Source organism: Rousettus aegyptiacus, unplaced genomic scaffold, assembly GCF_014176215.1.
Source record: "Rousettus aegyptiacus isolate mRouAeg1 unplaced genomic scaffold, mRouAeg1.p scaffold_m13_p_8, whole genome shotgun sequence".
Taxonomy (NCBI): Eukaryota; Metazoa; Chordata; class Mammalia; order Chiroptera; family Pteropodidae; genus Rousettus; species Rousettus aegyptiacus.
Genome location: NW_023416311.1, coordinates 43,646,463 through 43,673,047, shown reverse-complemented (window position 1 = coordinate 43,673,047; position 26,585 = coordinate 43,646,463).

Below are 26,585 nucleotides of genomic sequence, written 5' to 3'. Positions count from 1 at the left end.
ATGGGTGCTGCATGTAATGTATACAAGTGAACAGGTTATATTATTGAATTCATGTATTGGTAATGCAGGACTTGCAAAACCTGATCATAGAAAGTGAAGTACATAAGAGAATAAAGTCAGAATGTTAGACTTCCTACTCTTCCCAGACCCTCTGCTGACACTCAGCAAGTTACATGCCATGATACGGTGGGTATTATACACATACGACCACGTTCATATTCTTCTACGAACAAAAGACAAGTGTAAATGCTAGGGAAAAAGGAAAAAAGTGATTCTAGGTGTAGGGGAGACCCATTCATCTTATGGCAAATAAATAGATGGCTCTAGAAGTGCTGTTTCATCCATGGAAAAGCCCTATTTCACAGAGGGCTAAAGAGAAAGCTTATATTTAGAATAACACGTCTGTGAAAAGCAACTGTGCAGAATACTATGATAAAAGTGAGCCAGTGAATGCTGAAGAGGCACAGGGCAAAAGAAAACATAGATGAAGGTAGAACTCAGGAGAAAGGCCTGTGGCGTGAGAGTATCGAGGCTAAATGAAGCCAAGTGGAGGATTCCCACTGGCTGAGGGGGCTGCTCGTTCCTTCTCTACTCACAAGGTTAGTTTTAAATGTCTCTCAGGGTTTAGCAGGAAAAAAAATATGTAATTTTTCACCTATTGCTCCAGAAATAGTTAAAGCAAGGATCAGAGTCACATCTGTCAGTCCATAAAAGCCAAATAACAAAATTTTAAACAGAAACGCAGGTACCCACTTGCAGATTATAGAGAGGACACCTCTCTTGGGTCTTCTGTTCTCTGCTCCAGCAGAAAGGGAGTCCCAGAGCAGATCCCCATCACCTGTTTCTGACTGGTCCAGTGGCCCTGGATGACCTGAGTCTTCTCAGGGATCCCCATGAAAAACACAACCCTATTAACTTTACAGTTTTATTTAATCTCACTCCAAGGGATGGGTCAGTCTTTCTCACTGACCTGAGACAACCTCTCTGCAGCTGTGGCCTTGAGAAAATCCTCCATAAGCCCTCTGGCAAGAACAGAAATGGAATCCTGAAAGAACCAGTAAAGTTCCATTGCCTAAGATCGCAAAGTCCCTTCAAATGGTTGAATGGAAGCCAGATGAGGAGAATTAGTGGGCAGTATTTGTCCTCAGACCTGAGCCACCCTGAAGCCCAAACCTACTGGATTACTACCCATGGTACGAAAAGAAATTCTTGAATTTAGATCGGGTATATTATTAACAGTATCATGGGAGGCAGACCCCGCAACTCTACCTCTGGTTCTCAGCCTTTTCAATACAGTTTATGCTTTCCTAGGCTTTAGTAACATGGCCAGGCAAATCAAAGAGGCTTGATGTACCATGATTCTTAAATTGCCTCCATGGGACTGGTCAAAAACAGCACCTGCCCTTCTCATTTCCCCTTATAGATTACACCATGCTGTCTTTGGAATACTTACAAGTAGATAGGAGCTGTCGGTAAGTCCCAGAAGAGAGAGAGACTGGTGAATGGGGATGTTCTCAGCTGTGAGGGTCTATGAAGGTGTATTCTTCTAGTCCACTATTCAGGAAAAAGTCATAGAGATCCATAAAAAGGAGCTAGGCAAGGATTTTCAACCTGTTTATAACTAATCACAATATTCACTTATTCAATTACCATCTATTGATGACCTTTTTTAACCAGGCACTAAACTAACAACTAGGGATACAATGATTAACCAAACAGATGGCCTCTCCTGTCATAGAGCTTACATTCTCATAGGGGAAACATTTTCAAACAACCAAATTTACAAGTAATTATTTAATTGCAGGTGTGCTAAGTTGCTACAAGGAAGTATCCAGTCATACAGATATATTACAAGGGCACCATCCTAACCCGTGGTTCTGGAAAGGCTTCTCTGATGCTGTGTGGTTGTACAATGAGGTTTAAGTTGGTATCCAAAGGATAAATGAAGCTAATTAGCAATGATGATGCTCTTAACAGAAGGAAAAGCATGAGGGAGGCCCCAAGGAAGAGAAAGGGACAGATGATAAGAAAGAAAATGCGGTACATATATACAATGGAATTTTTTTAGCCATAAAAATGAAGTAAGTCCTGCCATTTATGACAGCACAGATGAAACTTGAGGGCATTATGCTAAGTGAAACAAGTCAGACAGAGAAATAAAAATATTGTATAATTTCACTTATATGTGGAATCTAAACAAACAAACAAACAAACAAACAAACAGTTATAGATACAAATAACAGATTGATGGTTACCAGAGGCAGAGTAGGGTGGGTGAAATGAGTGAAGGTGGTCAAAAGGTAGAAACTTCCAGTTATAAGGTAAATAAGTCCCCGGGGATGGAATGTAAAACATGGCGACTATAGTTAACAATACTGTATTGCATTATTTGAAAGTTGCCAGGAAAGTAGATATCAAAGTTCTCACCACAAGAAAAAAATTGTAACTGTGCTAATGATTGTTAACTAAACTTACTGTGGTAATCATTTCACAACATATACATATATCAAATCATTATGTTGCACACCTGCAGATAATACAATGTTATATGTCACTTATACCTCATTTAAAAGAGAGAGAGAGAGAGAGAGAGAGAGAGAGAGAGAGAGAGAGAGAGAGAGAACGAACAGTGGTTTTAGAGCACAGTGAACAGTGAGCTTCCCTACATGAGACAGAAGGGGTTGGCAGGCTGTTTTAAAGATTTCTACACACCATAGATAAAGATAAGCTTGCAAAAGCTTCCAGATAGAAAAAAAGAAACTAAATACACATTCTCTTCTTGTCTCTTGCTCCTCAGCTTCTGATTTGATATCTCTAGCCAACCAGCTTCAAATTTTAGGGCAAACTAAGAAAAATTAAACCAACCTTTAAGCTTTTTGCAAAATTAAACTCTTACATGAGATGACTATGAAGCAAATAATCAGAAATATAAAAATTAAACTCATGTTTTCATCTGATTGAATATATCTATGATTCAGTAGACTTGGCCTTGGCACTTGCACTCATTTATCTCTAAAAACATGTGCAGATGTTTTAACCTTCTGATTTACATGCATTCAGAGCTTTCCACAGCAAACAGCAAATACATGTCGATTTTAAGTAGTACAGGGAACACATACTTCCCTGGATCAAAAAAAATAACTTTATTAGGGATATAAAAACTCATTGATGGAAAAGTAAAGCATCCTCCCTTGATGTAAAATTTGATATCCTGCTTTTACCCTGGTAAGAGAAGTATGGAGACATAGAATTCATCTATATACATGACATTAAGATAAAAAGAGAATGTACCCACAGGCAAAGACATTTATGAAGTAATGTACTTGAAAATTCTTCATCTACTTTTCCTAAAAATGTAAGCACTTGAAGCTTAAAGAGTTTGTACTTCTTTCTTCAACTCCCATTTATACAGGATATCTAGAAGGTAAGGCTGTTTTACTCACTGTGATTCAGGTGTCTAATCCCCAAACACAGCTCCTCCCCTTGGCACACAGCTAGATTACATTCCCAGCTGCTGTCGCAGGTTGTCCAACGGAACTTTAGCAGAAGTAGTATGGACCATTTCTAGGCCCGGTCCATAAAACTTTCCAACAGGCCATCATCTGTGCTCTTTTATTCTTCAGCGACTTTATGAAACCAATCATGGTGACCTTGGACATTACATAATAAAGATGGTGGCGCTGTAAGACAGAGGGAGCCTGGGTCTCTGCATCAAAGGTGCAGAAAAGCAGCCTACCAATCAACCGCTCAGAGTTCTGACTTTAGGTTCTCTCTTCATTTCTGGCACATGGCAATTTTCCTTTTTTGAGCTCTATGATTTCTGAGCTCTAGTGTGATTTAAAATTATTATATTATACTTTGTTCCGCATTTTCATGTAATTGCATTAAGAGAACATTGCACATTAGTCAGCTCAATCTACCATGTGGCTGGAACCAGAACACTATTAAAAATCATGAATATTATTAGTACCCTGATCAGTAGCAAGATTAATAATTTAGAAGGTATTTTTGGATCTTGCCATGCCTCTTGTTATAATTATAATCTATTGTGTTTCATTGTATTTAATACAGTTGAACTATCTAGTTGATTGTTGGATGACTTGGATTTCTTAGTCTCACAAATGTTGCGAATCGGCCTAATCATGGGAAAGAGTTATACTATACTTTATGTGAGTCCACCCAGGTGGGAGGCATCTCCACTTGAAGCACAGTATATTCAAGCAATCTGTCTAACCTTCCTGAGTGGAATACGGTCTCTAAAAATTTTAATATTATTTGTTAATTTGCAAGAGAGGGAGAAATTGCACAAGAGATACTGTAGGCACATAGGAAAAAGGAAAGGAGAGAGAGTGTAGAGCAAGAGAGGAATTGTTCTAGAAGGGAGTGTGTCATAGTGACTAGAAGTTAGACATCTTAGATTCACCACCTACTAGCTGTGTAACCTTGGGTAAGTTACTAAACTTTTCTGAATGTTAGTTTTCCTACCCATAAATAGAGAATAATAATATCAGCTACTTCTTCAATTGTGATTTGGGTGAGATAATACAAATAAATTATTTAAAATGAAGGCTGAAACGAAGTAATCACTCAATATATGCTAAATATTATTATTTAAAATTATTCTAGAAGTGGAGGAAAGGAAAAATGGCAAATGTGGTTGATTGCTAGAAACATTTAAAAAGGTACCTTGCCAGCCCTCCTTGGAGCTCAAGCCTGTTAGTACCCAACCATCCACTGCCTTTCTTAGCCGACTCTAGAGTCTCAGATCTAGCTCTCACTGTGGCTTAAGGGCCATGAAAACCCATAAGGTCAAGTTGGCAGAACTGGACCAACTGCTCCCTCTCACAGCCCCTCCACACCACTATTCGGCAATAGTCATTGTGGCTCACTGTCAACCGGCCACCACCTTTTGAAAGACTCAAACCCTACGTAATTCTACCTCGAGTGCCAGGGTCAGGGCTCACAAAGAAAACACGGTCCTGGGTTCCTTAGACAGATTCCAGAAACCTTTTTGAAAAAGAAAACCATCCTTTTGCTTTGAAGAATATCTCTTATCTTTTAATAGATGCTGTTCTAATATGACTTGGTTACCGGCGCCTTTAAGTGCATAGTAGTTACTTAATAAATGGCAGCTACTACTATGACTAATTTCTTTATTCACTATACTATCTTTTAAAGTCTTTATCTTCATTTTCATTGGCTTTCAAATATCCTGACAATAGTAGTTTTGTGTTTTGCCTGAATTCCATGAGGTTTTAAATTTTTAATAGTAATGAGATTTATGAGTCACTCGCTGGCAGAATCTGCAGGTTTTAGCATCTCAAGTGTTAGAAAAATGATCCATAACATAATACAAAATTGAAAAGGAACAAGTGATCAGTTTCAGAAGAAGCTACAAAAGTCAAACAAATGGAAGGGATGAAAGTTTTTGGTTATATAAGGGATAGAGTATTTAAAGAAACGAGACATTGAGAGTAGCATTTCTTATGTCTAAGTAGATATCCTTTTCAATACTTCTCCTATGGCCCCGACTGGCATCTATCCTTCCATTAGTCCACAGAGGACATGATCTTAGCTTGACAGAGGACATGATCTCTCAAACAAGTTCTTTTGTTCTCTCCTCTCTTGGGCTGGCCTGTTACATTAGGGAATGTGGAAAGGCAGAGTTGAAAACTGATCTCTGACTGACAAGAGGAATCTGAACCTCATCTTCTTCTTTTTTTTTATTTCTATTGAATCAATCACAAACATTCGCTCACTCTTTGGAGCGCAAAGACAAGGAGCCAAGCCAGAAGAAAATGAGGCCATGGCCTTAGGAATATAATTTGCCATCTTTTTTCATTCCTCTTCTCTGGTCTCTGACTTTTAAGTGTTAGTTTTAAAGAGAGAGATGGACTACACTTACCCTAACCCTTGGATGAAGAGCTGTAGAGAGGAAGGGGCAAATGCAGCACTGGTTAGCACTGAAATGGATTTTCTTTTTTTTTTTTTTCAACAAAGTAAGCTAGATACTTTCTTGCTCAGTGACCTATACAAAACTAGGGTTTATGACCGGCCCCACCCCTTCCCCTTGACTTGATGGTAAGTCAGCGGAGCCCCAGTCAGAGTGACTTGCCCAAATTACCACTAAATTGGAAGATTTAATTCTACTGTTATTAGTAACAAACAGTACTGAGAAATTATCTCTAACTGTGTCACATTGACATCTTGATATGTCATGATTGACATCATGCTGTGTCTTAATTTGACCTGATAGTATGTATTTTCCTTACATTCATATTGCTACTTGTGATCCACAGAACTTTTTAAATTATAAAATCCTAAAGATAAAGAAACTCTTCGTACTTAATAAAGTTGGGCTATAACTGACCTTTTCAGGTTTACTTCCATTCTTGTTGCTGCTGCTGAGATACAGACAGAGGATAACTGGAATAAAGCCCACCCTGGCTGAATGCAAAAAGTTTTGATCATATTTTTAGTTCTAGTGCATTGGACAAAGATGTGAAGAAGGCAATGGGACCCCACTTGGTTCCATCAGCAGTCTCCCACACCACCAGCCCTGAATAATGTTTCAAATAAGCTTTCCAAGGGCTTTCTTCCCTTTCCCCTTGGAAAGGCAATTAAGACCATGAGGTACATTGATTCTGAAACTACTCGAGCTTTCTTCTGCAGCATCCAACATTGGACAATGAATGACTCATTAAGATTAATTTCTAGCTTACATAATATCCCTTGCACAAGAATATGTTTGCACTCTAGAGTATTGACACTGGCAAATGGGGCCAGACTTTTGGCAGGTTTTTCAGATAAACAATGCCAAGCTGGCTAACTTCCTATATTTCTCTTTTTTGGAAAATATCTAGAACACTTTCCAAGAAATTAGTTTAGGTCAGTCAGATTTTGTTCTGGATAATGCTGTTTATTGTTGCGTAAGAATCTAAGTAAGGATCAACTCCCCTTCCAGACCCAAGTCAATTAATACTGACATAACACATGGGCTTTTTTGCTCAGGGCATGAAGGCTACTGGAGGTTCAAAAAGGAAATACAAATTATATTTCTGGGTGACTCGAATTGGCCATGATCTCACTACTAGTTCTGCAGATTTGAGGAGACTCTGGTTGATAATAAGAGGAACGGTAATATCCAAATAATTTGAAAAGCTAATGGTTTCTCTCTGTGTTGATCTTTTTCCTGACTGGTGGGAATAAGTACGCTGAATGGGGTGCAGGGAGAGCACAATGCTGGACCTGGTTCTCACAATTACTGGCTAGTTAGGTAGTTCAGTGGGACACAAAGTGTTCAGTGGACAAATTTGAAATCTTTCGAATTTCAACGAAGACAAAGCCAATCTAACTTTCAGTTCATCACAGAATGAATTTCTAGTCCAACAACAATTTAATTATTATGATAATTTGTCATTATAATTTTTAGTTGATAAAGTTTAAAAATTTTGACATCATGTTACAGGAATAATGATTTCTTGGTACTGTCAGTTACTAGATTGCTTCTATGGTCATAACACTTCAATGTGCAATACTAAATAGTCATTTTCCATTTAGGTTAATTGAGTAGCAACATGTTTTTTTAGGACAGCCCTGCTGGCAATTTATTGTCATTGCTAATGATAATAAATTGCCACCCGGATATTAAATGTTCTTTTTTTCTCTAGTAGAAATTTACTAAATAAAGATGTATCTTTTATGACCCACCAGACTATGTAATTTTATTGAGATAATGCCACAAACTACAGCTTTCTGTATTGCATTAAGAAAATGCTTTATGAGTATTTTTAGAAATCAACTTTAAAACATTCTATGTAAGATTAACAATTTTCACAGTTATCATGAGTTATTGCAGAATTTTACTAACTGCCAGAATTTCAACATGTAAAGCACATAAGTAGATTTTTACTTTGTCTAGAATGCTTTCCTATATTTGAAAGTGAATATTTAGTTATTAATTATAAGCTTAACTAGTGTTCCCTGCTTGTTTTACTCTTATTACACTGATTAGATTTGCTTGTAGCCTGGTGGTTTATATTATCGTTGATCATAAATATTGTCAGAAATGCCTAAACCCATAAAGGTCTTCCAAAGGCTAAGGCTGAAGCCCAACTCGAAGAGTAGATTTTGGTCAAATCTTTAGGGTGACATTAAGCTGTATAAAGTTGAGCAGTTTTCTTAATCTATGGAAGCTTTATTTCTTTATGTGAGAAGGGAGGACACCACCTCTTCTTTTCTCTTCTTACTAAATTGTTGTAAAGATAAGAGACCTAGACAATAAATATGTAGGTCCTTGATAAATAGTAAAAGTCTATATATACTCAACGTGCTATCAGTTATTTCAGAAATTTTAGCACATCGTCTAGTACACAAGCATAAGGCCAAGGTGTAGTTTGGTGTAATTGGTATTTGTAGAAGCTTTATTCTTCAAAATCTTCATGCCAGGAACCCCATCATTAAGCCATCTTTTGCAATACTCAGTGTATCCCTTTCTTCGGCCAACGCAACCCACTTCCGGCCCTGATTGCCTCCTGCCTGGTCTATATAATTAACCTCAGTCATGCTTCCCCTGTGTGCAGGCCTCTCTTCACCACTTGTCCAGAACTCCAGGACCAGATTCATATTACAACAGATTTTGTCATGCTGTCTTAAACTCAAACATTGCTCCCCACTGCTTACCATAGAGTCTGCACTCTTTAAAGTCCTTTGAAATCTACTTCCAACCTGTATTTAGAATCTTCCTACTCTCTTGCCCATTTCCTCTGAGCCAGTCACATCAGGCCTCTTGTTTTCCTTCCATGTGACTTTTTGCTTTACTGACTCAACTCTCTCTTCATACTGCGTCTTTTACATAAAACGCCCTCTTCTTCACTCTTGTTTATAGAAATCTTGTCTACCATTACAGGCTCAATTCTACAGTCATAGCTTATAATAGATTACATAAGCATATATTTATATATAACATATAAGTATGGGTATCCAACTTGTGTAAGTGTATATCTATAAATATATTTTACTTCATCCCAATTATATAAATAAGACAGGCTCTTTTGAAAACTTAAGTCAATATATAAAATATAAGAAAATAAAAATTACTTGGACTCTCAATCTTGAGACAACCACTATGAACATTTTGGTGACTCTTGCACTTCTTTATATACGAATATGCATATATATTTATCTTGTTATATTAATGTGATGAAATGATATCTGCTTTTTAAAAATTATATTCAGTTTTATATATACATGTAAAAAAACAAATATTTTTTGCTTTTTTTTTTTTTATTGCATAGCTCCCTCCTTATCTTTTATTTACACCATTCCCTCTAACAAATTCATCCTAGGTAATCAATGTTAAAAACTTGCTACATATTTTTCCATCTTTCTTTATGCACATGTAACCATATGTATACTTTATGTTATTGATTTAAAAAAAAAATTATGAGCTTTTTGAACCAAACTGACAGCATATACTGGGGAGCAAGATCTCAAATTCACCACAGAAGTTTTGCAGTCTCTTTTATACATTTGAAATTAAGGAGAGAACCACAAGAAGATTACATGGAGGTCAGGGAAATCAAGGTGGGGATTAGATTACAGGATAGTTAATAAGATTATGTGCCCTCTTGAGAGTGTTACAATTTATTTTAAAGGTATGTTAACCTAAATACACAGAAACAAAGGAGAGGGCTTGCTTACAGCAAAGATAAGGCTTTTCAGTAAAAAAGTTATATGCCTGGGGTGTAACTACCCACCATGACCTGCCCAGTTAGTAATTTTGATCAGATCACCTGTGAGGTTACTATCCATAGAACCTTTTTTTTCATCCACAGTTCCCCCTTTTGCTAATAAATCAATCCAAAGGGTGCATCGATAACCAAGCAAACTTTTGGTTGGATACTGTGGTCTCACAGCATTAGGGAGCCTTATTAGGAAAGTTTCAACATTAAGGTCATCTTGTTGACCATTGTGGATGGGCCAATGCTAAAACCACGGTGTCTGAGTTGAGGCTGGATTTTCCCAAAATGGGAAGAGGTGGTAAATTGAAGGCAGTCAGGTCTTATGGCATTCATTGCAAGAAAAAAAAAAAATGTGGATTTCTATCTAGTGAACTATCATGATCTGAGTTTTGCCTTCTGTCTCATTTTTCTATACTTGGCATCTAGTATAAGATTTACATAAGCCTTGAAAAGAGTTATACATGTTCGGTAATCATAAACGGTTGGACTATATAGAAAAAAACAGAAGAACAAGTATAACTATTATTATTATAAGGAGAACGTGGGACATATCGAGAGAAGTTTTAAAAGCAAGGCTTTATTGGGAGAGCACTCCTGGGTGAAGTTCTCTGGTCCAGAGAGGAGAGGGGCCAGAAAAGTCATGCCCTGGGACAGGGGGCAGAGTTTTTATAGGGTTACGTGGGGGTAGGGTATAGAATGCAGAATGTCAGTTGAGCATTTGGATTAGGGTGGTGGCGGATTAGGGCGGTGGTGCCAGGGCTTTAGGGTGGGCCCTTGTTTGGATTCCATGTCAAGCTGGGAAGCCTCCAGGCAGGCACTTGGCTGGCCCTGCCCCCACCCCCTAACAATTATGACTAACATCATTAGTAGACAGGTACAGACAAACAAAATAGATTCTGAGTTTGATATCAAACCATAGGATAGCGGACCTTTCTGATGTCTTAGGATAGCTATCTACCTCTGATGTCAATGGCTTCTCATCTCGGAGGAGTCTTTGATGTCTAATGTAGGTGGAGGAGAGTGTCAGAGACAGGGGTAGATGCCCATCTGTGTTTAGGGACCTGATAAGGTACTTTCCAATGAGCTTGAAGAGTGTTTTATTTGATGTCCTTCCTAATATATATATTAGGAAGGACATCAAATAAAATATATATATATATTTTAATATATATATATATATATATATATATATATATATATATATATATATATATATAAAGCCTTTGTCTTCTGGGAGCTCACTGTGAAAGGAAGAGTTTGCCAACTTGACATTTTCTCCAAGTGACTTTATCAAATCTCAGCAGTAGTATAAGATGTCTCCTTTCAATAAGGTCAGCTCATAAGTTCCTTCATCTAAGTTCAGCTTAAATGCACTGTGATGCATGAAGGAATGCAAAAAGCAAAAAATGGGGAGTCAGCCAGCAGGGAAGAACCAAGCAGCCATCCTGGCTTTCCCATACCCCTGACTATTTGCTTAATTTATAACCATCATTTACCCATACAATATACGCTAGAAGTTTTTACCACTTTTTCACAGTACTTCCCATGCAATTTCAAATCTTTAAGGCATTCCAGGAGCCCATCTGAAACACCGCCAAGTTATTTCTACATATATTGAGATTTTACACATAAAACCTCCTCTAGAAACATAGGCTCTTTTACTGGCAAATATATTTAAGACATTTTGTAACCACTAGAAACATATTTTATAGACATCAAAGTCAATTATTAACATGGACTTATTTTTATAAAACCTAGGTAAAATAAAGATACGTCTGTTTTACTTAAACCAACTAATTTAAGATAGCTTTCATTTACTAAGAATTAATCTTAGATAAAGGGAACTTGAAAAGCATTAGAGTTGGTTTCTATATTTCTTAAAATTTTAGAATACCCAATCCTTACAAGAATTTAAATTTAAATCTTAAATTAATTTTAACCATACCATCTGGAGGTAGAAAATTATCTTATATTTACAACATACATATATAGACATACACAGACAGACACAAACAGAACAGTTGGATTTAAATTTTGTTTTGGAGGCATTTTACAATTTACATTTGTCCTTGACAAGTCAAGTTCCAAATGACCTTCCCCCTTTTAAAATAAGGACGGCCATTTTTAATACCTCAGAGAAGTGTTTGACACCTAAACGACATCATAGGTTGGTTGATACATTTCTCTCTCTCTTTTTTTTTGTAAATTTTTTTTACATATTTTCAGCTTCACTTTAGCTTAGGGCAGAAGGCCTTTTTAAAGTTCTGAGATAGTCTTTAATAGTTTTGATCCCCATTCATTCTGCCCAAATTTACAGCCAGGTTTTTCTAATTGTGCACACACCAGATTTTGACCATCTTAGTTTTAACGGAAGGCTGACTGCCATGGGGCTTGTGGGCCTCGGAAGCATGTTTCCCTTATAGGAGTCTAAACAAACTTCTAAGGAAAATCAGCCTTTATGTGCACGTCGCCAGAAGAGCCAAAGTGCGGTAGATACCCCTACGGAGCTGCTTTATGCCCTAAGGGAAAACTTACTCAGGCAATCTCACAAAGATCTTAGCCACCTAGGAAAACCCGAGCAAGGGCCAGCGGGAGCTTCCCAGGCACTGCCCCAAACCGCAGCACTCATCATGAACCCATTCCAGGGCTCCTGCCCTTCTCCCAGGGGCTCCCGAAGGCTTCTCCAGAATCGGGAATGTTACTGAACTGGATGCCTCTCAGCACCCATCTCTACCACTCTGGATTTGGAGATCTAAACAACTGTCATCACCCCTTCGGCTATTCAGGTTGGAGAAGCAAGGGTCCTTTCTCTTTTGGTATATTTAGACTCTCAGGAAGCAATCCAATTTAAAAGCCTAAATTCAAAGCAGCAACTTCCCCCAACCCTTCCCTTTTTTTTTTTTTCTTTGTTTTCCCTGGGTTATCTCAACCCTTCTCCGCCTCAAAGATTTTCAAAGAACAGTTCGAATAAAGTCAAATAAAGTCTGCTCCTTAAAGCGAGGAAGTCCAAAATTCCCAGGGAAACTCACCCACGTTAATATGGAGTGGGAGCCAGTGGGCCTCAGTGGGCCCTTGCTGCTACCTAGCAGCCAGTCTGAGTCCGCAGCGTGGTTCTGGCTGGGCTTCTTCAGAACCCTGTTGACTGTGCCAAGTAAATATCCACATAAGAATGTCCAAAACTGTAGAGAATTTTTATGAGTTTATTTGAGCCAAACTGACAACATATGCCAGGGCACAAAATCTTAAATGCTCCCTTGATTAATTTTCAAAGTAGACTCATATTATAAATATATAATGAAAATTTCTCCAAGTCACTTAATACAGAGTTAAACCATTAAAACTTATTTTATCTATTTTCTTTGTTCACATTGCCGCAAATATATATAATTTTATATAAATGCATGCTTGTTTCTTAAGTTCTACTTTTTGCACCATCTTTATTTGCCTTTTTTCTCTTTCTTTTTTTTTGGGGGGGAAGAGCATAGATTTTCTCCCTTTAACTCATTCTTATTGGCTGTACACCTACTACTACACTTTGTTTTACTATTTCCCTAATTGTGTTGTTTCCAGGTTTTCTGCACTTAGACAATGCTATAGTGTGTGTATGTGTATGCGCTCATGCGCGCGCGAGCGTGCACGCACGTGCACATGTGTTTGAATTTTTGATTAATTTGATGATTAGAATTCTAAATCAGAGGGAATGTATATTTCTAATTTTAATTGATAGGAACAAATTATTTTCCAAAAAGGCTGTAGAATTCGTATTTCCAATAACAAGAATGTATGAGAGTGCCGTCTCCTCATCTTTGTAAATTAAGTCTTATCTGAGAGTTGATGTGATTCTCTCACTGCCACCTTGATTTGCATTTCTATGACTACTGTAGAGGATGAAAATCTCTTCATATGTAATTATTTAAATTTTCTCTTATGTGATTGCTTATTCCTGTCCTTTGCTCACATCTATATCAAGTAATCTTTTTCTAACCAGTTTGTGAAAGCAATTTGTACATTACGGTGGTAGACAGCTTTCCAAATTAACTCCCAGTGACCTCACATCCTGGTATTCATGCCCGAGTGTAATCCCCTCCTCTGAGTATGGGCTGGACCTAGTGATTTGCTTCTAAAGATAGTATACAGCAAAAATGATGAGATATCACTTCTATGATTAGGTTACAAATGACCACGACTTCCGTTTTGCTGGTATTCTTTCTGTGGTTCTTTTCATATGCTTGCTCAGATTGAGAGGGCCACCTGGCATGGAACTGAAGTGGCTTCTAGCCAACGGCCTGTATGCTAAGGCTCTTATTCCAAGAGTCCTTAAGAAAATAAATTCTGCAAACATCTGCATACTCTTGGAAGCAGATCCTTCTCCATTCATGCCTTCAGATGAGACTGCAGCCCGGCTGACATCTCAGCTGCAGCCTTGTGAGAGATGCTGAAGCAGAGCACTCAGTTAATTTGTGCCTGGATTCCTGACGGTGAGTAATGTGCGTTGTTTTAAGCTACAAAGTTTTGGGACCATTTATTTAGCAAAATTAAATAATGAATACAATTACATATACTAAATTTTATCTGAATTATATATTACAAATATTTTTCCTAATCTTTTATTCATTTATTGACTTGTTTATCATGTCTTTTTCCATACATGATTTAAAATTTTTATATAATCAAATATGTCTATGTTTTCTTTCATGGTTTTTAGATTTGATAAAGTGTGTATATGTTTCTCTATGTATTATCTAAATTCTCTTAAATTGTTTTCTAATATTTTTAAGATTTCGGCTTTGGGGTTAAATTCTTAATACATCATTTAGGGAAAATATATATGAGAGTCAACCTCAAGATCTTTTCCCTCACATCCATTTTTAAAATTAGGAGTAACACTGATATTTTGGGTTGCTAATTGACTATTGAACATATACATTCATCGCTTCTCGGCCCTTTGGCTAAGATCAAGTGCGGAATATATACATTCACCACTCACAGCAGAGTCTGATTTTGTTAAACATTCCATACTCTAAGACTTCAAAAATTTTTCTTGTGGAAAGATAAAGACAATTAAAATAATCCTGGAGTGAAAGAGTGATCAAGAAATTGAAATGTCAATCTATAAGATCCTAAAAGAGAACTTTTCTATTATTAGATCATAATATTATTTATTTCACAAACATTTGTTAAGTATATTTCACCTGCCGGGTAGTGTACTAGGTCCTGGTGATAAAAAGGAAAAGGAGACAGGCAAACATGGAATTTAATCTTTACCTTCATAGAATTCTATGCAGGTATGAAGCCAGTTATTAGTAATGTGATGACTATTATGAGAAGGATAGGCAATGACAACATAAGACAAGGAACCCTAAAAAAGATCATGATGGAGAAGAGACAGTTAAGCTGGGAGTAAGAGTTGGCCTCGAAAAACCAGGAAAGAGGAGAGTCTAGGCAGAGGAAACAGGCTGAGTGACTTTCAAGGTGAGAGCAGGCATGGCACAATTGAAGAACCAAATAGGGAAAGATCAATGGGCTAGAACTCCAAGTGTAAGTGAGTCGTGAAAGCTGAGAGCAGTGAGGTAGGTAGAGACTCAGAGGTGGAGATCCTCAGTAACCATGTCACAGAATTAAGATTTGATCCCAAAAGGAGCAGAGAGCAATAGGAGATTTCAAGATTGAGTGTTGTGATGAGATCTACTTTTTAGGAAAGTTACTCTACCTATGGTTTGAAGAATGCATTGGAATAGGAAACAAATCAAGGAGATCACTTAGAAGGTTGAATAATCAGGTTTCAGAATTGCAAACAACTTTATCTAATTTAAGAATTTTAGCTAGGAAAGTAAAATGATATGACACTGGTTGGAGAGGAAATGGGGTCAAAGAAAATTTGAAATTTTTTTTAGTATTGATTGGTTTTACCACGGGGAAGTTTTAAATATGATGATAATAGCTAATGCAGAAAAAAAATGCCTGTAGGTACATGAAGGAGATAAACTCAAAATGATACAGGCTAATACTTTGAATTCTTAACAAAGTGATAGTCTTTAAATATGGGCTAATATTTATTTAATGGGGACAGAAAAAGGCTGAACTTTAAGGCCAAAGAAATGGCATACTTTATTTTTCATAAATTTCTCATTAAAATAATGGATCTAATTTAGGCACTAAATATTATGTAGCATATAGCATTTAACGTATTTGAAATGGTCTACATTTCAGAAGTTTTAAACTTAAAAGTGGTTATTTAGTAATTCTAACTCTCTAAAGATGGAAGTAATTTAAACATATTAGTTACTGATTTTGTTCAAAATGTCTTGAATTCTTTTTTTTAATATTGGCAAAATGTTTCCCATTTTTCTCTAGTTCTTGCTTTCCATTACGATATTTTAAAAATCAGTTAACACCATTAGGTGCTTTTATTAGGTAATAAAATAAGTTACTCTCTCCTAGAAAACACCAGTGTTTTCTATGTTACAGTTGGTTAATGCCTTGTGTGGGGGCTGGGTTGTAAAGTCCAAGAGCAAAGGGATAATCACATTTTCTCAAACCAATCCTCTAGCATCCAGAGTAGAGTACACACACACACACACACACACACACACACACACACACACACACAGTGATGTAGAAGGCATAATAAAGTGTACACATACAAAATATAACGAATATAATTCTACAGCATTTTTAATTATGGGATAGCAAGAGGAGGAGAATAGAAGCCTTTTTTTTTTTTTAAAGGAAAACAACGATGCTGAATATTCACATGCTTCATGGATAGTTTTGCCTGGATCTGATGTTATTAATGGTGACTCATCATGATGACTGATGCTGACAATAGTGATGAGTTCAGTGTCTGTGCGATGAGGAATGAGATAATGAAGATGGGTGTTGTTCACACTCCGGGGATTTGTTTTCCTCCTCCCTGACAACACTATTGTAGGTCAGATGAGCAGTGAGGAGACTGGTAGGCAGAACTGCTTACAATATGTAAATCGTTAGTTGCTGAGCTCTCACTTTTGTTCTTGTGCTCTCTTTAGTGGCTCATATATCATTGATTTTAGATAAGTCAAACGCACTTTTGATGCTTCTTCACTGTATTGTTCTGAAGATTTCAGCTCACTCCAAACAGTTGTCAGTTGGCTGATTTCAGTGTTGGTGGCAACATAGAGGTTGTATCTTGCAATATGAAAGCTCACAAACTCATTTGTCATAGATCAGAGTTGGAGGAGAATTTGCTTGGTTGTTGTTTGGTTTTAATCTCCATTCAGTAAGACGAAGACTAATTTATACTTTATGTTTATACATGAAAACTTGAATTATATGTCTATATTAACTAATTTATTAATTAATGTGCTATATTTCTAAATAATTAACTCCAGGAATGTTTTTCATCTTTTATAAATTGGCATGCTGCTTAGGTGACCTGACTTTGAAAGGAAATCTGAAGATGGGGAAACGGTCAGTGCAGATTCCTTGAGATGTTGAGAATAGGAGGTGATAAAGTAAACCAGCTGTCCCCAACCTTTTTGGCACAAGGGACTGGTGCTCCTATGAGAATCGAATGCCTGATGATCTGCAGTGGAGCTGAGGCAGTGATGCTAGCACTGGGGAGCAGCTGAAAATACAGATGAAGCTTCCCTTGCTTGTCCAACATTCACCTCCTGCTGTGTGGCCCAGTTCCTAACAGGCCTCGGACCAGTACTGGTCCATGGCCCAGGGGTTGGGGAGCCCTGGAGTAAACCCATGGAACAGCTGGCCTTTCATAGGAGGAGGGGCTCCTTGTCAAGGGTAAGGAGTGAAGCAGGACAGGATGAGAGAAGTTGATGTAGAGATTTGGAAGGTTCCAATTTCATGAGGTAAATGAGAGAGTAAGAAATCTGGAGGTATTTGAGGTGGCAATGAACTGACCTGGGAAATGGAAGATTGTCAGGCTACTCCATTTCAAGCACCCAGCGGAAGATGTTGGCCATCTTTTATAGAGACAACAATCTGCCCAGCTGGATTCTCTGTAGTAGTGTAGCAGCCTGGATTTAGGCACTAAGAAGGCCTTTTTTCTAGGAGTAAATATTTAAGGATAATATCAGAAGCCTGAGGAGAAAACTAAATTACAAAATAAGTTGGTTAAATTATTAATTAAGGGGTTAAACCCTGAAGGTAAGATTGACTAAAGAGTGAGAGACTATGTTTCTAAGGCAGTGGGGCCAGCCCATGGGTATTGAGGCCCTGGGGGGGCCTGGCCACGTGGAGGAGCCTCAATGATCATAAAGCTGCAGGTATCAGTGTAATCAATAAAAGCTTCGTTTTGTGCAGAATCAATCATTCTTACAGCGTGTTGCCCCAGGTTGTTCCTATTGGAGATGTCACTTATGAACTTTACAGTCCCCAAAAGCGGTTTTGTTCTTTTGGAACAAAAGGAAGGCTGAGCCATAACAGGTGACTTGAGGAGGTTGAGTTTCATTTCCCCATGCAAACAGAGGGGCCTCTAATGGGTGGTCTACTTCCACTTTACACAAACTTTTAGGGGTTAAGTTGAGCCCCAAGCAAGTTTCCAGGGAGCAGCCCTATGACTATGTGACTCATCCAGGAACAAACTGGTGCCAGGAATGCTAGAACAGATGATCTACCCCACAAGCCAGTGGTCAGTATATTTTCAGTCAAGACTCAGGAGAGACTTGAGAATAAGGCCCTCTTCTTCTCTTGGTCGCAGAACATAGAGATTAACAAAAATCTTCACTTTTAATAAATGGCATGGGAGAACAGGAAACCAGGCACCTGCCTTAGTTCTGATGTTTAGTCTCTATGGAACTTACAGAAATTTTTTTCACTTACAGGCTATATGGAAAGGTGGTTCTGTTCTTAGATTCTGAAGTCTCATTCCCTGAGTCCAATTCTACCATCTCCATCATTGTAATAGCTATGTGACCATGAGAGAGTTATTTAATCTCTTGCATCCTGATTTATTCACCTATAAAAATAAAAGTTATAATATCGGTTGTGGGCATTAAATGAAACAATATCTGCTAAGGCACATGCTTGGCACATAATAAGCAGTGAGTAAAAGTTGACCATTGCACGGGCCTGTTTTATCTTCTATAAAATGAAGTTCTTGAACCAATATCCTTTCCAGCTCTGAAACTCCAGGATTCTGTGACCGATAGGATTTTGCTTATTGTTCCATAGAGGGGGGCAGTAAATGTTTTATGTAAAGATCTTGGTAGTGGCAATTTAGACTTTGCATGTCACACAGTCTTCATCATAACTATTCAACTGACATTGTAGTGTGAAAGTAGCCAGAGATAATACTTAAAAGAATGGACATGCTTGTGTTTCAACAAAACATTATTTATAAAACTAAGCCGTGGCCTAGATTTGATCCACAGGAAGTACTGTGCTAACCTCTGTTCTATAGACTAAAAATATGTGGGGAAAAGAAGTGAAATGCAATCTGTAATAGAAAAAGGACACAGGAAACCATGTACTAGAAAATTGTGTAAGCTTATAGCACATTTGTTTAGCTCAAAACCTTTTTTGTACTGAGCACATGAAAGAAAGCAGATGTTCTGCAACAAAGGTGGATAATAGAAATACAATAAATAGCTTTCACCAGCTTAAATATTTATAAACATTTAACAGGCATAAATATGTAAAATAAGTGAAATGGAAAACAGTGGCTCAGAAATTCTTATTTGCTACAAATTGAAAGAAGGCAAGAAGATAGCAATCATGCAAAAAGCGTGAGAAGCCCAGTTTGCAGCAGCAAGCTAGTGTTGCTTTTGACTCCATAACTAAGGAGACAGTTATGCATTAAACTGGCTCAAACACTTGCAGGGTGATTATACAACCTTCCAGTCACACTCAATCTGATCTTGTCATATGAATACTACAATAACTGGGTTGTGGGCTGTTTTCCTTATTATGTTGATTCAGTGACGAACCATCCAGCAGTCATGTCTTCATGGAATCTGGGTATCTTGACAAAGAAAATCTAACTCTATAGCAGTCACGTTGTACCTGTGAGCACAACCAGAAATAATATTGAGGAAAGAAAAAGAAGAAAAATGTGACTGAATAAATAAAAGTCATGACAAGAAAGGTACATATGAAGAAATGCTACTGGAGAAACATAGAATGAGAGTCCAAATGCCTCATTGGGACACTTGCTATGGGAGAATCATAAGAAGACTATACATGTGTTAGCATCAATAGTCTCTTCATGGGTCCATTGCAGCCATCCCTCTCCCCCAAGCCCTTCCACAGACGTCTTTGTGTCACAGCTGCCTCTCTCCCTTCTAGGTCTTCCCCAGGTGGTTCTCTTAACTAGAGTTTACTCATTTCAAAAAGAGCAAACAGGATAATCTTTGAGCAAATAATTTACTCTCAGTATTTTTCCATCCTCTCATTTCAGGCATTCTAGTACTTTGCTTGCTTCAGGGATTGTGCACAACAGAATACTTGATGTCAAAGGTCTTTCTTGTCTTTTGTCAAAGCTTAAACTCTGAAGAAATTATGCTAGGTGTCCCAGAGAGGAAAGAGAAAAGGTGATGATTTTCAAGGTGGAGAGATTTCCTGAGAGGTAAAAGGAAATAAAGGTCAGAGTCCTTCTAATGTCAACGATCATACACCTTAGCAGAGCCTGAGGAAGGGACGAGAACCCACCCCCCCTCCAAAACAAACAAAAATACAGCTGTAGAGGGCACATAGGAAAGCAGGCCCTACATACAGCCTTGCCTGAGATTCCAGTGCCCTGAGGGTGGCCGCTGGGGCCGATGGCCCCAATGGGACTGTAACAATAGACATCACAGCAGTAACCAGCAAGGACCATGGCCCACGACCAGAGGGGCCAACCTGTTGTTTGGGCAATATATAAGTTCCTTTTCACAGGCTTTGAAAGTGGTGAGCCTTGAAGGAGGGAGATCCAGGGCCGATTTAAACTGTTTTAAAGATATAAAGAAACATAATGGCTCTTACAAAATAGCATCCTTGGGCTGATAGTCATGTACTAACAAATGTTTGGGAATGGGGGTGGGGAGCTGGCAGGAAGAAAGAGGACCTCATATTCTATTTGGCACAGTCTCTGATTCAGAACCAGCAATCTCCCTGGGGAACAGATTAGGTGTGTGGAGGCAATGTGACCACAGTGGCTAAGAAAGAGCAGAAGGCTGCCTTATAAATCCTTCGTCGGGTAAATGAGTGCCCAGAAAAACACAGAGAATGGATGGAGTAACATAATTGAAAACAGCTGAACTGCAAAGCGGGCCTAATTTTTTCTGAACTAAGAATGAGTAAACTGTCTTTTCAAGAACTGGATATAAAAATGGAACAAGGAGATAAAGAAAACCCACTATATTTAGTTGTTCACACACATGCACACACAACTAATATAGTAGCCATGTGATGCATTAAGAAAATCTTCTCCTGTGCTTTTCATAACTTGTCTGGTTGTGTGGCAATCAGTACTTGCAGACTGAAGAACAAAAGGCTTCCTGACCCATGGATAGATCTTAAGAACCTGTGAGTTCATCTCATTAAGAAGCATAACTGCTCAGGGGGCTCAGTGTGGACTCCAGGCTGCGAAGGCTCTGCTCTCTTGAGAAAAGCACATGTAGAGTGCAGGGAAGGGGAGGGGAAGCTGCCCATCAGGCCAGGTGAGCTGGGTGAGCTGGGTCAGCCGGGGCTATCTGGACGGCCAGTGCCCTGGGCTATTCTCGCATCCACTTTCTCACCCAGCTCTTGTTTCAGTGAGATCAGAGGGATCCAGGTAGTGAGCCACTTGCTAAATCAATAGATTTGGTGTAATATTCACTGTTATTATAAAATATTCAAGTCATATTCTGAGTAATAAGTAATTCCCTTAGAGCAAGTGTAGAGCAGTAATTCAAACCAGGTTCTTTGGATCCAGAGATCTATCTACTTACCTATTTATAATCCCTATTGCTTCTACGAGCATAGCAATGATCGTTCTCACCTGTACTGCACAGATGTGACACCAGCTGTGGGCAACAGTTAATGCACTAAGCCACTGAAATCTACTAACGACACAAGGTCAATGATAATTTATTTTGAAATATCACATAACGAAAGGAGGAAACTGCATAAAGGAGAAAAAGAGTCCTTTTAAAAACAAATAATTAATGGGGTCTGATATTTAGCACCTGACAAATATGATTTTACTTTTTGTTATGTTAATATGCCCATTATTAAGGCCCAGTTCTGAGGTGGGGAGTCCAAGAAGATGGACAGGCTTTGAAAAGAAGGATCCAGACAAAACTATCACTTCATTTTTATAAAACTGTATCAATTCAATAATGATGTGAGGAAACTTCCAAAAAATATGAGAAGACAGTAAAATGCATGTTTTCTATTTGAAGAATTATGCATCCCCAGGACATAAGAATAAGCCATTACCTGCAAATGTGCTATTAAACTTTCTCTTTCTTTATTTCCTACAAAAATTGATTGCCACAGATCTGGTCTTGAAATCCCTGTGGTTTCTGAAATCTTATTCAAAAGAAGTGATACATTTTCCTATTCCTGCAGTTTGAGCCAAGCAACAACAAAGAAACTAAGTCTGATCATTCTATTTTCGTTTTTATAAAATTAGCACACTGGTAGATTCGAAAATGCCATTGACATGGTCCATCTTTGCTCACTGGTTTAATAATTTGACCAATAAACACTTAATGAGCATCCAATATGTCCCAGGCACTGGAAAAACTGAGGTCAGTCAAATATGGCTCCTTCCCACATGGAGCTGCATTTAGTAGGGTAGGTAGACAGACTAACAAAGAATTGGGATAATATTTTGAAATACTGTAAGAAGTCTTATTCTTCCTTGGAAAAATCTTTTTTACCTTGTGGCTCTTTCACTGTTGAAACAGACCAAGAGACTAAGGCTGATTGCCCCAGAGAAGAAAGGACACAAAAGAACACAGCCAGAACAGAGTCCAATTTCTGGCTGAGAACCTAAAAAGAAAACCTTGAAAGCTTTCATTCCTAAGAGCCTAGTATTTGGGGGAGGTGGGAAGTTGGGGGTTAGTTTTTGTTGTATTTCATTATTTATTTTTGAATTCTAAAACCTTGGCTCTGACTCAATAGAGTGAAGCCTAAAAGACTAGGCAGTTTCTCCCCAAACCCGGGGAGTGGGGCAGAATGCATGATCTTGCAAGAGCAGCTTTCCAGCCTCAGAGGAAACAAGGCCTTTTCTGAGATGGAGAAGGAGCTTTGGGAGGAAGAAGAAAGGAAAACTAGAGTATTGAGATGCAAATGAGAGCTTTCCTGAAACCCCTGGATGAGGATGGAGGAAGAGGAAGGGTGCCTCCTGGAAATGTTTGGGATCTGAAAGTAGGTGTCCTGCTCTCCATGTGAAGTAGCCCTGCTGGCCTTCCCCTTGGTCGTTGCTCATGCTCAACTACTTGTTAAATATTTTTAATATTATCCTTACACCAGAGAGTTTGGGTAGGTTTTATTCAAGGATGCAACACAATAAGGCCTGCAATTCTGACAGAACTCCAGTGAAGATGAAGACAATAGGCTGGAGGAGAAAAGAGCAGAGACATGGAGAGAAGCTCACAGGCAGTTACTCGGGGAACAGCCCCAGTTCAGGAGTCTAAGCACTTTAATGCTTTGCATGAGCTTAAACTTTGCACTAGTTTACTGATAAGGGAGATGAGGGAGAGGGAAGATCTAGGATTGCACTGGGATTTTGGCACAGTAGGCTGGATGGTGGTGCCATCATCCAACGGACTATCGAGGAGTAAGAGTGAGTCAAGAAAGAAAGATAATGAGTTCAACTTTCATCTATGCATGTTGTGAAATCTTTAAAAATCTTTGAGAAATTGGAGAAATGTGAACTGGTTGATAGCACAGTCAGAAGGATCTGAAGCTAGTGGAACAAATGAACCCACTGTGCTTTTAATGAATCACGATGCCTCTCAAGGGAGGTCTCTGGTGTCACACTGGAGGGCTCTGTCCTTGGCCTATTTTTTTCAAGAACTTGGATATAGACACAGAAGACATACTAATCAAATTGATGTAAGGTGCAGATCTTGAAGAAATAGCTATTATAATAGAAAAATATTCAGAAGACCGAAGCAAATGTCAGAAAATAACAGGATGATACTTAACAGAATAAATATAAAGCCCTGCCTTCAGGTTTAAAGCAAAGTGAACAGCACAGTTGGAGGATGTGAAGGCCTGACTTGGCAGCAGTTCCTCTGGACAATTATATGAGGATTTCAGTTGACTTAAAGTTTACGAATTAACAATGTGATGCAGCCACTTAAAGGCAACCCCATCTCTAGCTGTGATGAAGTAAGGTTGAGAAGACCTACTTTCTAGCAAGTTGCCTCAGTTTTCCCAAACTAAAATCATTTTTTTGAGAAAAAAATAAATAGCTTAAAGAAACCAAAGATGAAAAACGAAGGCTTTTGGTCACCCCTTCCAAACACACTCAACAGGAATAGTTCTTCAGTTGGTGACTTTGTTCCTGATCGCATCATAAGTTTACACAGAGACAGCCAGTGCTCACTGAATATCCATGTGCTCTTCCACATTTTCCAGTGTCTTTTCTGTTAAGTTGGAGTTATGTGACTGAGTTCTGGTGGATGGGAATGAGAGCAGAAGTGATATGGCACTTCTGGTCCTATGTTCTTTACTGTTTGTGTACCTTCTCCATCTATCTCCTCTCCTGACATCATGAATTTGACATCACGTGTTGAGATGTTGACAGTACAAGGTGAAGAGAACCTGGACCCAAATCACTGGAAGGCAGAGTGTCCTGCTGACCCACATGACTTCACATGAGTAAGACATGAACTTTTGTGGTTGTTGAGACCTTGAGATTTAGGCACGTGTCTGTTGCTGCCACCAGCATCACCTAACCCTAACAGCATTTATCTTTGAGCATCCCCAGTCTCTGCTAAGGTGTGTCAGTGCTCTGTATTCATTATATTCCCCTTCAGGGAACTTTTGGGAAACAGCCTGTGGCTACAGCTCAGAGTCCTTCAATGGATAAATCCTCTTGTCAGACACTTAAGTAAAGTGGCTAAATTTTAGGTGATTTGGCTGGAAGAAACCAGTTTTGATTTAGATAATTTATATTTTAAGGAAATTACCAATTTATACTAGGACATACAACATTTTCTTGAGATGTCTGATGGGGTGGGAGTTTGGACTAGATGTCAACCAACATCCCTTTCAGTTCTATGAAGTAAAGCAGAAATCAGTATAAACATAAGAGGAAATCTTAGAGGCCAGCTAATACAACCAAATGCTAGACTCTATAAATGAAGAAACTAAGCCCAAGAGATATTAAGATGTTTGTTCTAAGTCTCTTAGATACCCTGAATTCTATTTTCATGCTGTTTCTAGTATGTAGTTTTGAAAGTATAGTATTTAAAGCAAACAGACCAACAATTAAGACAAACAAACAAACAAAATTCTCCTGATTCTTTTTACCATGAAGGTGAGCTGATTTTTTTTTTTTTTCTTCCTGGATCCCTTTAATCTTTATGATTTCATGAAATGGGGAGGAAAATGTTTCTTCAGGAACAATGACTAAAGTGTGGCAGATGCAAAGGGAACACTGTGCAAGCACAATGCTTGACTTAACCCATAACTACATATACCTTTCTTGGTCCTAAACCCCCGATCCATTCTTTTCTTTAGCGACCCCACAACACAACACATAAAAATGTGCTGCAAAATCTGCATATAACATATTACTTTTATTTTTCTCATTCTAGTTTAAAATTAGTCCAGTCCAGTGATATTTTTTAGTCCAATTAAATTATAAAAATTCTTGTTTATAATTTTAACCCCAGAATACTCTCATCTCAAGGATCTTTTCCTACTCTTTACCACCTAGTTTTAATTTACTTCAAAGCTGGGGAAGACGAGGAAATCTTCTAGCTTAGTAGTAGTAGTAGTAGTAGTAGTAGTAGTAGTAGTAGTAGTATTGGTATTAGTATTTTATTATAAAGGATACAACTCAGGAACGTACAAATGGAAGATATATGCAAGGCAGGGCTGGGGGAAGGGGCTCAGAGCTTCCATGCCTTCCCTATTCTCATCCCTCTCTCAGTACCTTGATGTGTTCACCAACTCAGAAGCTCCTCCAAACCCTGTCATTCAGTTATTTTGTTTTGTTTTGTCTTAGAAATCACCTGAAAAGGCTAGCTTACTAGAATGACTCCTTGGTAGAACTAGGGCAACCAGTAGCTTATGTCAACATGCCAGGCTCTACGTCTGTGATAGCCAGTGTCCGATTCCATCATGGGAAATCAGGGGCCTAGCTAGTCCTCAATATGTTGAGGATCCCACCCATCAGTGCCATTTTCTCCCTCTCATCTGTACCTTCCTACTCAATTATTTGTTTCTTCAATCTGAAACCCCACAGAATGACCAGCAGGCCCTGATGCTTCCTTTTGCAATTGGTCTGGGTATACAGGAAACCTAAGAATCCCTGCCACCCTTGACTTGATTCCATGGGAAACCAGAGGAGTGATCCTTGTACTTTGCCATTCACTATCCTTCTCTGCCTCTCCCTAGGACCCTTGCCCATGCTCTAGAACACCATGGTTCCTCTGCAGGTCCCACCTGCAACCATCCGGGGGGAAAGAGTTGCCAGTCTTCCCATCATGTCATTTGCCCACATTTCACTGGGAAAGTTTTGGAAGGTCTCTGCCTTTGGGAAAGCAGACATTGAGAGGTGAAATAGAAAGGAATATTTACTGATTCAATAATAATAAATTCTACTTATCATTTACTATGCCAACCACTTTTCAAATACTATACATATTACCTCGTTGACTCCTCCCAAGGACTCTAATAAAGTAGGAATTCTAAAAAAGG